Genomic DNA, 15,991 nt, shown 5'->3' with positions numbered 1-15,991 from the left:
AGCGCCACCAACGGAGAGCCCCTCATTTACGGAGATGCACCTCATTTAGCATTCACTGATCCTCACGAAATTGAAGACAGTTGTGTATCATTACCAGATGTACAAAAAAGCCTCTTGGAGCATTATGAAAAACGCAACAGGAAGCCCGCCATTTTTGATTTAGTGACTATTTTGGTCATATTCCATAATTTTTTACTTTAATGCACTTCTCGTAGAGCTTTCATCAGATCAACTTAAAATTTAGACGACTGTCATCACAACAAAATGAAGATCTAAAGTTATCAAAGAAAAAACTTTTCGCCACACCGTCTGACTGTGGCGGGGCGTCAAAGTGTGACAAAACGCCATCAAAACACGAGCTTCTATATCTCAGACATATTTGGTCCCATGGACTCCAAACTACACATGTAAGACAAGAGTCCCGACCTGAAGACAACAACACAAAAATCTTGACTTAAAATGACAGCGCCCCCTGGTGGCAGCAGGAAATGTCTTGTTTTTGGTACATGTTCTATTTTTATGTACTTCTCGGAGAGCTTTCATCAGATCAACAAAAAATTTAGATGAGTGTCATCACAACAATATGGAGATAAAAAGTTATCAAAGAAACAACTTTCTGAAACACCGTCTGACCGTGGCGTGGCGGCAAAGTGTGATGAACGCCATGAAAACACAAGCTTCTATATCTTAGACATATTTGGTCCCATCGACTCCAAACTAGACATGTAAGACAAGAGTCGCGACCTGATGACATCTACAAAGACACCATGACTTAAAATCATAGCGCCACCTGCTGGCTACAGGAAGTGAAGCGTTTATTCTTGCTGCAGAGCTTAAAACGCACGCAAGGCAGAGACGTGCGCTTGGTCATCGATTGCTCTCTCTTCCCCGACCGCAACAGACTTGAAATTGCCTGTGCTCGGGCCCGTTAGTGCTACAACGTAGCCCTAGTTATTATTATTATTATTTTGCTGTGTCGTTAATGAATTGGCTTTTTGAGGGCTTTACCATGCTCAAAAAGTTGTAAAAGTTTGCAGTAAGTTAGAAAGTCGTGAAAATTTACGTATTCTGGGGTATTTGGAAATGGGCGTGGCAAAATGGCTCAACAGCGCCACCAACGGAGAGCCCCTCATTTACGGAGATGCACCTCATTTAGCATTCACTGATCCTCACGAAATTGAAGACAGTTGTGTATCATCACCAGATGTACAAAAAAGCCTCTTGGAGCATTATGAAAAACGCAACAGGAAGCCCGCCATTTTTGATTTAGTGACTATTTTGGTCATATTCCATAATTTTTTACTTTAATGCACTTCTCGTAGAGCTTTCATCAGATCAACTTAAAATTTAGACGACTGTCATCACAACAAAATGAAGATCTAAAGTTATCAAAGAAAAAACTTTTCGCCACACCGTCTGACTGTGGCGGGGCGTCAAAGTGTGATGAAACGCCATCAAAACACGAGCTTCTATATCTCAGACATATTTGGTCCCATGGACTCCAAACTACACATGTAAGACAAGAGTCCCGACCTGAAGACAACAACACAAAAATCTTGACTTAAAATGACAGCGCCCCCTGGTGGCAGCAGGAAATGTCTTGTTTTTGGTACATGTTCTATTTTTATGTACTTCTCGGAGAGCTTTCATCAGATCAACAAAAAATTTAGATGAGTGTCATCACAACAATATGGAGATAAAAAGTTATCAAAGAAACAACTTTCTGAAACACCGTCTGACCGTGGCGTGGCGGCAAAGTGTGATGAACGCCATGAAAACACAAGCTTCTATATCTTAGACATATTTGGTCCCATCGACTCCAAACTAGACATGTAAGACAAGAGTCGCGACCTGATGACATCTACAAAGACACCATGACTTAAAATCATAGCGCCACCTGCTGGCTACAGGAAGTGAAGCGTTTATTCTTGCTGCAGAGCTTAAAACGCACGCAAGGCAGAGACGTGCGCTTGGTCATCGATCGCTCTCTCTTCCCCGACCGCAACAGACTTGAAATTGCCTGTGCTCGGGCCCGTTAGGGCTACAACGTAGCCCTAGTTATTATTATTATTCATGTCTTTAATGAATTGGCTTTTTGAGGGCTTTAACATGCTCAAAAAGTTTTAAAAGTTTGCAGTAAGTTAGAAAGTCGTGAAAATTTACGTATTCTGGAATATTTGGAAATGGGCGTGGCAAAATGGCTCAACAGCGCCACCAACGGAGAGCCCCTCATTTACGGAGATGCACCTCATTTAGCATTCACTGATCCTCACGAAATTGAAGACAGTTGTGTATCATCACCAGATGTACAAAAAAGCCTCTTGGAGCATTATGAAAAACGCAACAGGAAGCCCGCCATTTTTGATTTAGTGACTATTTTGGTCATATTCCATAATTTTTTACTTTAATACACTTCTCGTAGAGCTTTCATCGGATCAACTTAAAATTTAGACGACTGTCTTCACAACAAAATAGAGATCTAAAGTTATCAAAGAAACAACTTTTTGACACACCGTCTGACTGTGGCGTCGCCTTAAAGTTTGATGAAACGCCATGAAAACACGAGCGTCTGTATCTCAGACATATTTGGTCCAATCGACTCCAAACTAAACATGTAAGACAAGAGTCCCGACCTGAAGACATCTACACAGCAATCGTGACTTAAAATCACAGCGCCCCCTGGTGGCAGCAGGAAATGGTTTGTTTTTGCTACGTCTAACATTTTCATGTACTAGTCGTAGAGCTTTCATCAGATCAACTTCAAATGTAGATGAGTGTCATCACAACCAAATGGAGATCCAAAGTTATTGAAAAATCAACTTTTCTCCACACCGTGTGACCGTGGCGTGGCCTCAAAGTTTGATTAAACGCCATCAAAACACGGGCTCCTGTATCTTGGAAATTTTTTGTCCAATCGAGTCCAAACTATACACATAAGACAAGAGTTGCGACCTGATGACATCTACAAAGACACCATGACTTAAAATCATAGCGCCACCTGCTGGCTATAGGAAGTGAAGCGTTTATCCTTGCTGCAGAGCTTAAAACGCATGCAAGGCAGAGACGTGCGCTTGGTCATCGATCACGCTCTCTACCCTGACTGCAACAGAAATGAAATCGCCTTTGCTCGGGCCCGTTAGTGCTACAACGTAGCCCTAGTTATTATTATTTTTTTCATGTTTAAATCAATTGGCTTTTTGAGGGCTTTAATGTGCTCAAAAAGTTGTAGGAGTTTGTAGTAAATTCGAAGGCGGCGAAAATGTACGTATTCTGGAGTATTTTGAAAAGGGCGTGGCAAAATGGCTCAAGAGCGCCACCTACGGAAAAGCCCCTCATTTAGCATTCACCGATCCTCAAAAAAAACAAAGACTATTGTGTATCATGACTAGATGCACAAAAAAGTCCATCAGTGCATTATGAATAACGCAACAGGAAGCCCGCCAGTTTGACTTTATTGGCCATTTTGGTCATATTCGATATTTTTTGTTTTAAGTACTCCTCCTACAGCTTTCATCAAATCAACTTACAATTTAGACGATCGTCATCACAACAAAATGGACATCTAAAGTTATTGAAGGATTAAGTTTTAGCAAAACCGTCTGACCGTGGTGTGGCCTCAAAGTTTGATTAAACGCTATCAAAACACGGGCTCCTGTATCTCAGACATATTTTGTCCAATCGAGTCCAAACTAGACACATACGACAAGAGTCGCAACCAGAAGACATCGGTGCAGAAATTGTGACTTACAATCACAGCGCCCCCTGGTGGCAACAGGAAATGTCTTGTTTTTGGTACATTTTACATTTTGAAGTACTTGTCGGAGAGCTTTTATCAGATCAACTTAAAATTTACTTGAGTCTCATCACAACAAGATTGAGATCTAAAGTTATTGAAAGATTGATTTTTCGTCACACCGTGTGACCGTGGCGTGGCCTCCCAGTTTGATGAAACGCCATGAAAACACGAGCGTCTGTATCTCAGACATATTTGGTCCAATCGAGTCCAAACTAGACACATACGACAAGAGTCGCGACCAGAAGACATCGGTGCAGAAATTGTGACTTACAATCACAGCGCCCCCTGGTGGCAACAGGAAATGTGTTGTTTTTGTAAGTATTACAGTTTGACTCACTTCTCGTAGGGCCTTCATCAAATCAACGTAAAAATTTGATGCATGTGTACAAAACAAGATGAAGATCTAAAGTTATCAAAATTTAAACTTTTCATCAATCTGTGTGACCGTGGTGAGGCTTATAAGTTTGATAAACAAAATGAAAACACCATGTCTGTAGTTCATGGTCCAACACTGCTCTCTAGTGACTTAATATTGAATTACACCTGTAGTGCCAATATTAAGGCACCAGAGGTCAGTGTAACACCATGGTTTGATCAAGACACAAAATGTAACTATTTTAAAAGCCATTTCGTCCCCTCTTCCCCCAATTTAAATCTGTCTGGAGCCGCACAACATATTTGATAACACAGGTTATAAAGTTATATATATACATATATATATATATAGTTATACAATATATATAAAAACTATAGTTTGTTGCATTTATTAAATAACAGACCGACAATAAAGACAACTGTTGACATTTAACTGGTATTTTTACCTGCTACAAAATAGGAAAACACCATACTCTGACCATGGCGTGGAGTCAAAGTCTGATCACACGCCATCAAAACACGAGCGTCTGTATCTTGGACATATTTGGTCCAATCAACTCCAAACTAGACATGTAAGACAAGAGTCGCGATCTGATGACATCTACAAGGACACCATGACTTAAAATCCTAGCGCCACCTGCTGGCTACAGGAAGTGAAGTGTTTATTGTTGCTGCAGAGCTTAAAACGCGCGCAAGGCAGAGACATGTGCTTGGTCATCGATCGTTCCCTCTTCCCCAACCGCAACAGACTTGAAATTGCCTGTGCTCGGGCCCGTTAGTGCTACAACGTAGCCCTAGTTATTATAATTTTTCTCATGTTTAAATGAGTTGGCTTTTTGAGGGCTTTAATGTGCTCAAAAAGTTGTAGGAGTTTGCAGTAAATTCGAAGGCGGCGAAAATGTACGTATTCTGGAGTATTTTGAAAAGGGCTTGGCAAAATGGCTCAAGAGCGCCACCTACGGAAAAGCCCCTCATTTAGCATTCACCGATCCTCAAAAAAAACAAAGACTATTGTGTATCATGACTAGATGAGCAAAAAAGTCCATCAGTGCATTATGAATAACGCAACAGGAAGCCCGCCAGTTTGACTTTAGTGGCCATTTTGGTCATATTCCATATTTTTTCTTGTAAGTACTCCTCCTACAGCTTTCATCAAATCAACTTACAATTTAGACGATCGTCATCACAACAAAATGGAGATCTAAAGTTATTGAAGGATTAAGTTTTAGCAAAACCGTCTGACCGTAGTGTGGCTTCCAGTTTGAAGAATGAAAATACCTATAACTGGCCGATGTGCTGCAATATTTAGTCACTAGATGGCAGTGTCAGACCATGGTTTGAGTTATCTATGCATTAACAGACTGTGTTTACAGGTTGCCCAACTTTACAGCAGAATTTCACCTTACAGCATTGCTCAAACTTTGGATTTAGTCTCAATCGCTAAGTTCTTCCTTCATGACAACTCTGAGGGGGATGAATTTGTTTTTAACTCCCTTGTTTAAGCGATATAGATGTTTGGAGTTCACGTGACGTCACAGTGTAAGCTGTGCTGTGTGTTGTGAGTTCGGCTTTAACGACCTACAAGTGAACGCCTCATGAGACGTCAAATGGCTTGCACCCACATACCCGGTAAATGACACACTTTGATGTTCTGCTCCTTCTCCTGACGGTCACGTTAACGATGTCTGCGCCTCCGTTTCTGTGGTAAGTCACGTTAAGTATTTTATTTCGATGTGATCGCAGTGATTCGCAGGGTGCCTTTGAATCAGCCGTGATAGCTAAGGGACGCTAATCCGGAAGATACATACCAGCTCCAAGTATATCAACGGGTTCGATGCGAATGCCAGCTGTTACCGAAACAACCGCCATGAACCCAGGTCCACCAAGCAGAGATAAGCGTTACTTTATAGGATGAATCTGAGACTGTGTGTCGGCTTGTTTTCCGCTAGCGCCAGAGGCTAACTAGCCTCCGGTGCTAGCAAGCTTGTTAGCTTGCTAGCACCGGAAAAACCTGAATATTTAAAGTCACGTCTGCATTGCTAGAGCAGCTGTTCAAAGGAGCATAATGTGTCCTAAAGCTCTTTCTTCAGAGTACTGTTGTAATGTTTTACAGTGAAAACTAACCGTGTCTGCCACCTTCAGTGTTTAAATCGTTAATCTCAGACAGACTTCACTGAATTCTTTTGTTAAATATAAATAAATTATAGCCTTGTAACTTTACTAGAGTAGACAGTGTCATACAGAGTTGTAGGCTAATGTGCACTACCTACTTCCTAAGCTGAAATGATTATGATCTGATTAACTTTGAAGTAATATTTTATTTTTACCATGTAAAAGTCTATTAAGCAGTTAACCTGGCACATGTATGACTTTACATATCTTTGTATTTGTGTTCAATGTTCCTCTAGGATGTCCAGCGTAAGACACAACTTGAATCCAACCAGACTGAACACTGACTCCAGGTACAGACCTGTTTTCATTACTTACAAACAATCAAAGTATTGCACATAATACATAATGTATTAAATTATAATGCATTACTTTTAATGTGAAATAGCTCCATACTAAACATTCATTGTCATGGTAGTGCACGTTTTAATCCAAAAGCATATTCAAATACATAGTTGAATATCCACCGAAAATAAGAATACACACTTTGTTCATATGTAACTCTTCCTCTACAATAATGACATACTTTCATGTTTCCTATCATTTTATTAGGGACGGACGAGCCTGAAGGACACAGCTGTGATGACCATGTTATGTCTCTTATGGCAAAGCAGAAATATAAAACACTGGGTTCTTATCTAAAGTGTATCAAATCAGATCTCCACCATGTTGCTGCTGAGGACATCAGGTGCTGCAGTTCTTCATCTATGAAGAGAAAAAACGCACTGTTAAAGAATGTTTTGTGTTGTGTATGAAGCACAACAGATTTCAGATAGAACCGATGTACTGAGGTCTGGGTTTGTATCCTAATGGTTAAATGCACATACTTTAAATCGCTTTTGATAAAACGTGAGAAAGAAATACAACATTGTACACATAGATAAAATGTCTTTCTACCTCATCTGTAATATTCAAGGTGATGATCTCCCACAGAGCTGTTGATAACAGTCCATATCAAGTCCCTCCACTTCCCTCAGTGTGAAAACATAATTATATAATTAATTGGAGAAGTGTTTACAACACTGATGTGTGGACATTATAATCTTATCTATACTGTCTAATTCACTCTACAACTCCATGACAAACTAAATAAACGATGTGAAAATAGTAATGGTAAATATACCAGCCTGTATCAGACAGGGTTCATACACATTTTGACCAGTGGATTTCCATGACTTTTCCATGACTTTTACATGACTTTAAACCAAATTTCCATGACCGAACATTTTGTGAAATCTCGTTGTATTCGCGAAAAAGTGACAATGTAGTATTCAAACTAACAATGAGAATTCCAAGGCATACAGAATACTTTAAATTACACAAACCCAAGTATGCCTGCTTATATTTTAGCGTATTTCTTTAAAAGCATATGAATTAATTAAAACTCAGCGTAAATGAACTAGGGATGGGCATTCAATTAAATGGTCTTAATCGATCGTTGGGAGAATTAACGATCGATTTTCGATTAATCATTAATATTTTCATATTAATATTCACTATTTATAGGCTATATTAAAATGCAGTGAAAATAGAAAAAACAAAGCGTGTTTCCTCATTGAGATCTTTATTCGAAGATGAACAACTCTTGTGGCAGTTAAACGGGATCTGTTCACTGGTAACACTTGAAAATATGCGCTGCTGTACTCTAAACTAAGCCCCGTTTGGAGCTAGCTGAATTTGACTGTTCTCGCCCTCTCAGTCAAGTTATTGTCACCATAGATATATCTATGATTGTCACGCCCTAACTCCCGGAACCCCTGACACAGACCCGGGTCTGTCCGGGTTCCCGTCCAGGTGGACTGACGGTCCGTGTGCAGACATGAAGCCGAGCAGCGCAGGTAAGCTCCGGGCTGCTTTCTCCAAATGCTAACATCCTCGCTGTGCTGCGTTCAAGGCAGTAGTTTGAAGGTTACTTACCTCTAGTTCAGCACCAGCGGCTGGCTACAGGAAGTGGAGCGATCATCCTTGCCGCAGAGCGCAAACGCATGCAATGCGGAGACTAGCGCTTGGTCATTGAACGTTCTCTCTTCACCGAATGCAACAGACTTTGAATTGCCTGTGCTCGGGCCCGTTAGTGCTACAACGTAGCCCTAGTTAGGGCCCGAGCACCGAAATCGGTGGGAGGCCCTATTGAAATTGAAATGATTATTAGGGCCCGAGCACCGAAATCGGTGAGAGGACCTATTGAAATTGAAATGATTATTATTATTCCTATTATTATTATTTTGCTGTGTCGTTAATGAATTGGCTTTTTGAGGGCTTTACCATGCTCAAAAAGTTGTAAAAGTTTGCAATAAGTTAGAAAGTCGTGAAAATTTACGTATTCTGGGGTATTTGGAAATGGGCGTGGCAAAATGGGTCAACAGCGCCACCAACGGAGAGCCCCTCATTTACGGAGATGCACCTCATTTAGCATTCACTGATCCTCACGAAATTGAAGACAGTTGTGTATCATCACCAGATGTACAAAAAAGCCTCTTGAAGCATTATGAAAAACGCAACAGGAAGCCCGCCATTTTTGATTTAGTGACTATTTTGGTCATATTCCATAATTTTTTACTTTAATGCACTTCTCGTAGAGCTTTCATCAGATCAACTTAAAATTTAGACGACTGTCATCACAACAAAATGAAGATCTAAAGTTATCAAAGAAAAAACTTTTCGCCACACCGTCTGACTGTGGCGGGGCGTCAAAGTGTGACGAAACGCCATCAAAACACGAGCTTCTATATCTCAGACATATTTGGTCCCATGGACTCCAAACTACACATGTAAGACAAGAGTCGCGACCTGAAGACAACAACACAAAAATCTTGACTTAAAATGACAGCGCCCCCTGGTGGCAGCAGGAAATGTCTTGTTTTTGGTACATGTTCTATTTTTATGTACTTCTCGGAGAGCTTTCATCAGATCAACAAAAAATTTAGATGAGTGTCATCACAACAATATGGAGATAAAAAGTTATCAAAGAAACAACTTTCTGACACACCGTCTGACCGTGGCGTGGCGGCAAAGTGTGATGAACGCCATGAAAACACAAGCTTCTATATCTTAGACATATTTGGTCCCATCGACTCCAAACTAGACATGTAAGACAAGAGTCGCGACCTGATGACATCTACAAAGACACCATGACTTAAAATCATAGCGCCACCTGCTGGCTACAGGAAGTGAAGCTTTTATTCTTGCTGCAGAGCTTAAAACGCACGCAAGGCAGAGACGTGCGCTTGGTCATCGATCGCTCTCTCTTCCCCGACCGCAACAGACTTGAAATTGCCTGTGCTCGGGCCCGTTAGTGCTACAACGTAGCCCTAGTTAGGGCCCGAGCACCGAAATCGGTGGGAGGCCCTATTGAAATTGAAATGATTATTATTATTATTATTATTATTATTTTTTTTCTTAGCTTAAATGAATTGACTTTTTGAGGGCTTTAATGTGCTCAAAAAGTTGTAGGAGTTTGCAGTAAATTCGAAGGCGGCGAAAATTTACGTATTCTGAAGTATTTTGAAAAGGGCGTGGCAAAATGGCTCAAGAGCGCCACCTACGGAAAAGCCCCTCATTTAGCATTCACCGATCTTCAAAAAAAACAAAGACTATTGTGTATCATGACTAGATGCACAAAAAAGTCCATCAGTGCATTATGAATAACGCAACAGGAAGCCCGCCAGTTTGACTTTAGTGGCCATTTTGGTCATATTCGATATTTTTTGTTTTAAGTACTCCTCCTACAGCTTTCATCAAATCAACTTACAATTTAGACGATCGTCATCACAACAAAATGGAGATCTAAAGTTATTGAAGGATTAAGTTTTAGCAAAACCGTCTGACCGTGGTGTGGCCTCAAAGTTTGATTAAACGCCATCAAAACACGGGCTCCTGTATCTTGGACATATTTTGTCCAATCGAGTCCAAACTATACACATAACACAAGAGTCGCGACCTGAAGACATCGGTACAGAAATCGTGACTTAAAATCACAGCGTCCCCTGGTGGCAACAGCAAATGTCTTGTTTTTCTATGTGTTACAGTTTGATTCACTACTCGTAGGGCCTTCATTAAATCAACGTAAAAATGTGATGCATGTGTTCAAAACAAGATGAAGATCTAAAGTTAACGAAATTGCAACTTTTCATAATACTGTGTGACCGTGGTGTGGCTTCCAGTTTGAGGAATGAAAACATCTATATCTGGCAGATGTGCTGCAATATTTAGTCACTAGATGGCAGTGTCAGACCATGCTTTGTGTTATCTATGCATTAACAGACTGTGTTTACAGGGTGGCCAACTTTAGAGGAGAATTAAACCTTTTACAGCATTGCTCAAACTTTGGTTTTAGTCTCAATCGCTAAGTTCTTCCTTCATGACAACTCTGAGGGGGCTGTATTTTATTTTAACTCCCTCGTTTAAGCGATATAGATGTTTGAAATTCACGTGACGTCACAGGGACGCGCGCCCACTTCCTGGTGCCATGCTGCGGTTTCAGCTCAATAGAGTGAGCAGCACACGCCTCATCAGACTGTCCGCGGCTTCCACTCCCATATCGTATGAGAAACACGGTTTGAAGTTCTGCTTGTTCTCCTGAGGGACACGTCAAAGACGTCTGCGCTCTGTGGTAAGTCACGTAGAGTATTTTATTTAGATGTATTCGCAGGGTGCCTTTGAATCAGGCGTGCTAGCTTAGTAGCGCTAATCCGGACGCTACATACCAGCTGCGATCGGGATAGATGCGAATGCCAGCTGTTACTGACACACCACCATGAACGCAGGTCCACAAAGCAGAGACAAGCGTTACTTTATGAGGATGACTCTGAGACAGGAGACTGTGTGTCGGCTTGTAAGCTAGCTTCGCTAGCGGGCTAGCTAAGCTAACTGAAACCTGAGTGTTTAAAGTCACATCTGGAGTGCAAGAGCAGCTGTTCAAAGGAGCATGTCCTAAAGCTCTTTCTTCAGAGTAGTGTTGTAACGTGTTACAGTGAAAAGTAACCGTGTCTGCCACCTTCACTCTTTAAATCGTTGATCTCAGACAGACTTCACTGAATTCTTTTGTTAAATATGAGTAAATCATAGCCTTGTAACTTTACTAGAACAGACAGTGTCATACAGAGTTGTAGGCTTATATGCACTACCTATTTCCTAAGCTGAAATGATTATGATCTGATTAACTTTGAATTAATATTTTATTTTTCCCATGTAAAAGTCTGGTAATTATTTTACCTGGCCCATGTATGACTTTACAGATCTGTGTATTGGTTTTAAGTACCTGTAGAAGGTCCAACTTGACACACAACTTGAATCCAACCACACTGAACACTGACTCCAGGTACAGACCTGTTTTCATTACTTACAAACAAAGTATTGCACATAATACATAATGTATTAAATTATAATGCAATACTTTTAATGTGAAATAACTCCATACTGTACATTTATTGTCATGCTAGTGCACGTTTTAATCCAAAAGCATATTCAAATACATAGTTGAATTTCCGCAGAAAATGAGAATACACACTTGTTCAAAAGTAACACTTCCTGTACAATAATGATATATTTTATGTTTCCTATCATTTTATTAGGGACAGACAAGCCTGAAGGACACAGCTGTGATGACCATGTTCTGTCTCTTATGGCAAAGCAGAAATATTAAACACTGGGTTGACCAGCATAAAGCTGCAGATCTCCACCATGTTGCAACTGAGGACATCAGGAGCTGCATTAATGAGGAGCAGAAGCGCACTGTTATGAATGTTTTGTGATATGTATGAAGCACCACATATTTCAGATAGAACCAATGTACTGGGGTCTGGGTTTGTATCCTAATGGTTAAATGCACATACTTTAAATCGCTTTTGATAAAACGTGAGAAAGAAATACAACATTGTATACATAGATAAAATGTCTTTCTACCTCATCTGTAATATTCAAGGTGATGATCTCCCACAGAGCTGTTGATAACAGTCCACATCAAGTCTCTCCACTTCCCTCAGTGTGAAAACCTAATTATATAATTAATGTGAGAACTGTTTACAACACTGATTTGTGGACATTATAATCTTATCTATACTGTCTAATTCACTCGACAACTCCATGACAGACTAAATAAACGATGTGAAAATAGTAATGGTGGATATACCAGCCTGTATCAGAATATTGGTGAAACATAGTTACTATCACATGCAACGTACACGTGTAGCGTATTGATAGTAACTTATTAAAAAAATAAATAAAGTCACAACCAAAACAAGACTGTGGAGTTAACTTGCTTCAATCTGTTCATTAGACGTGATAAATAAACGGTAACTTTTATAACAATTACATACTAGGGCTACGTTGTAGCACTAACGGGCCCGAGCACAGGCAATTTCTAGTCTGTTGCGGTCGATGAAGAGAGAACGTTCGATGACCAAGCGCTAGTCTCCGCATTGCATGCGTTTGCGCTCTGCGGCAAGGATGATTGCTCCACTTCCTGTAGCCAGCCGCTGGTGCTGAACTAGAGGTAAGTAACCTTCAAACTATACAACATAACCTATTGCTTTATCTATCATCATATGCTTACATGCCTCAAGTTTTGTGTAATATGTAATTGTTATAAAAGTTACCGTTTATTTATCACGTCTAATGAACAGATTGAAGCAAGTTACCTCCACAGTCTTGTTTTGGTTGTGACTTTATTTATTTTTTTAATAAGTTACTATCAATACGCTACACGTGTACGTTGCATGTGATAATAACTGTTTCACCATTATTCTGATACAGGCTGATATATCCACCATTACTATTTTCACATTGTTAATTTAGTCTGTCATGGAGTTGTAGAGTCAATTAGACAGTATAGATAAGATTATAATGTCCACACATCAGTGTTGTAAACACTTCTCCAGTTAATTATATAATTATGTTTTCACACTGAGGGAAGTGGAGAGACTTGATGTGGACTGTTATCAACAGCTCTGTGGGAGATCATCACCTTGAATATTACAGATGAGGTAGAAAGACATTTTATCTATGTGTATAATGTTGTATTTCTTTCTCACGTTTTATCAAAAGCGATTTAAAGTATGTGCATTTAACCATTAGGATACAAACCCAGACCCCAGTACATTGGTTCTATCTGAAATATGTGGTGCTTCATACACAACACAAAACATTCATAACAGTGCGCTTCTGCTCCTCATTAATGCAGCTCCTGATGTCCTCAGCAGCAACATGGTGGAGATCTGCAGCGTCATGCTGGTCAACTGGAAGACAACTGATCAAGATTAAAAGATTAAGATTAAGATCCATTTATTCGTCCCAAACAAATGCACAGACATGCAAAGGCACACTCATGCAGGTAGGGAAATTTAATCTCTGCTTTTTACCATCTGGTGCAGGACACACAGAGCAGTCAGCGACCATGTACGGCGCTCGGGGAGCAGATGTTTGGGGAGTGAGGTGCCTTGCTCAGGGGCACTAGAGAGGGTAGGGAGACTTTTGGATTTTTGGACAGATCAATCCAGGTTCGTCTTTTAAGTACAGATGGCCTGCGAATGTCATGGAGTTTTACAGTGAATTAGACAGTTTAGATATGATTTTAATCTCCAAACATCAGTGTTGTAAACAGTTCTAAAATTAATGATATAATTATGTTTTCACACTGAGAGAAGTCGAGAGACTTGATGTGGACTTCTATCAATAGCTCTGTGGGAGATTATCACCTTGAATATTACTGATGAGGTAGAAAGACATTTTATCTATTTATACAATGTTGTATTTCTTTCAGTACTTTTATCAGAAGGGACGTAAAATATGTACATTTAACCATGAGGATACAAACCAAGACCACAGTACAACGGTTCTATCTGAAATCTGTTGTGCTTCATACACAACACAAAACATTCTTTAACAGTGAGTTTTTTCATCTTCATAGATGAAGAACTGCAGCACCTGATGTCCTCAGCAGCAACATGGTGGAGATCTGATTTGATACACTTTAGATAAGAACCCAGTGTTTTATATTTCTGCTTTGTCATAAGAGACAGAACATGGTCATCACAGCTGTGTCCTTCAGGCTCGTCTGTCCCTAATAAAATGATAGGAAACATGAAAGTATGTCATAATTATAGAGAAAGAGTTACATATGACAAAGTGTGTATTCTTATTTTTGGTGGATATTCAACTATGTATTTGAATATGCTTTTGGATTAAAACGTGCACTACCATGACAATGAATGTTTAGTATGGAGCTATTTCACATTAAAAGTATTGCATTATAATTTAACACATTATGTATTATGTGCAATACTTTGTAAGTAATGAAAACAGGTCTGTACCTGGAGTCAGTGTTCAGTCTGGTTGGATTCAAGTTGTGTCTCACGCTGGACATCCTAGAGGAACATTGAACACAAATACACAGATATGTTAAGTCATACATGTGCCATGTTATCTGCTTAACAGACTTTTACATGGTAATAATAAAATATTAATTCAAAGTTAATCAGATCATAATCATTTCAGCTTAGGAAATAGGTAGTGCATATTAGCCTACAATTCTGTATGACACTGTCTGTTCTAGTAAAGTTACAAGGCTATGATTTACTCATATTTAACAAAAGAATTCAGTGAAGTCTGTCTGAGATTAACGATTTAAATACTGAAGGTGGGAGACACGGTTACTTTTCACTGTAACACGTTACAACACTACTCTGAAGAAAGAGCTTTAGGACACGTAATGCTCCTTTGAACAGCTGCTCTTGCAATGCAGATGTGACTTTAAACACTCAGGTTTCTCAGGTTTCAGTGAGCATCGCTAGCCCGCTAGCGCAGCTAACTTACAAGCCGACACACAGTCTCCTGTCTCAGAGTCATCCGCATAAAGTAACGCTTATATCTGCTGGGTGGACCCGCTCATGTCGTTTCATGTCGGTGTTTGTCGGTAATAACCCCAATCGAATCGAAGGACTGTTACTGCACCCATGCGAAGATATTGTTAGCTTGCTTGTTAGCGAGCTAGTTAGCCTTCGGCGCTAGCGGAAAAACAAGCCGACACACAGTCTCCTGTCTCAGAGTCATCCTCATAAAGTAACGCTTATATCTGCTGGGTGGACCCGCTCATGTCGTTTCATGTCGGTGTTTGTCGGTAATAACCCCAATCGAATCGCAGGACAGTTACTGCACCCATGCGAAGATATTGTTTAGCCTCGGGGCTAGCGCAACTATGCTAACAAGTTGCTTTAACACACGCTGCAAATAACTTCTAACAGATCGAAATAAAATAGTTAACTTCACTTACCACAGAAACGAGAGAGCAGTCGCCTTTTACGTGTCCGTCAGATGAACAAGCAGAACAGCAAACTGTGCTACTGATTCGATGTGTGAGTGGACCGTCACCACAGACTCAGCTCTTACTGAAGGAGATTGTCATGATGCGTTCACTTGCAGCTGTGTTAAATTGCATTTCGTTTTTCATGTCGAGATGATGACCTCAGCTGCCAAGCAGTTAATCATCATGATGAAAAGTCACAGCAGTCTTATGCCTACACTATCAATATCTTGAGACCCATTTCACACAGTTTGAAATGGTTTCGCAAAGTGGCTGAATAGAAATAACTCCAGGTGTGAGTTGACCAAAACAATGCGGTCTAATGATGCGTTCATGGTAACTCCGTTAAAATG

At 40.1% G+C, this 15,991-nt stretch overlaps 1 long non-coding RNA gene across 2 annotated transcripts; it reads right to left on the bottom strand.

Annotated features, from left to right (window-relative positions):
- Positions 1–12,986: 12,986 nt before the first annotated feature.
- Positions 12,987–15,762, bottom strand: LOC128448671 (uncharacterized). 2 transcript variants are annotated; one of them, XR_008339782.1, is made up of 5 exons: positions 15,609–15,762; positions 14,650–14,703; positions 14,264–14,399; positions 13,699–13,860; positions 12,987–13,586 (listed from the first exon to the last, which is right to left on the bottom strand). It is a non-coding gene; the product is annotated as an uncharacterized LOC128448671 (long non-coding RNA). The 2 variants fall into 2 exon arrangements; XR_008339783.1 differs by having other exon boundaries at positions 12,987–14,399; positions 15,609–15,759.
- Between the last annotated feature and the right edge of the window lie 229 nt (positions 15,763–15,991).

This window comes from Pleuronectes platessa, chromosome 9 (genome assembly GCF_947347685.1).
Source record: "Pleuronectes platessa chromosome 9, fPlePla1.1, whole genome shotgun sequence".
Lineage (NCBI taxonomy): Eukaryota > Metazoa > Chordata > Actinopteri > Pleuronectiformes > Pleuronectidae > Pleuronectes > Pleuronectes platessa.
Note: the sequence above shows the minus strand (reverse complement) of the source record. Positions and strands in the feature narration are given on the sequence as shown.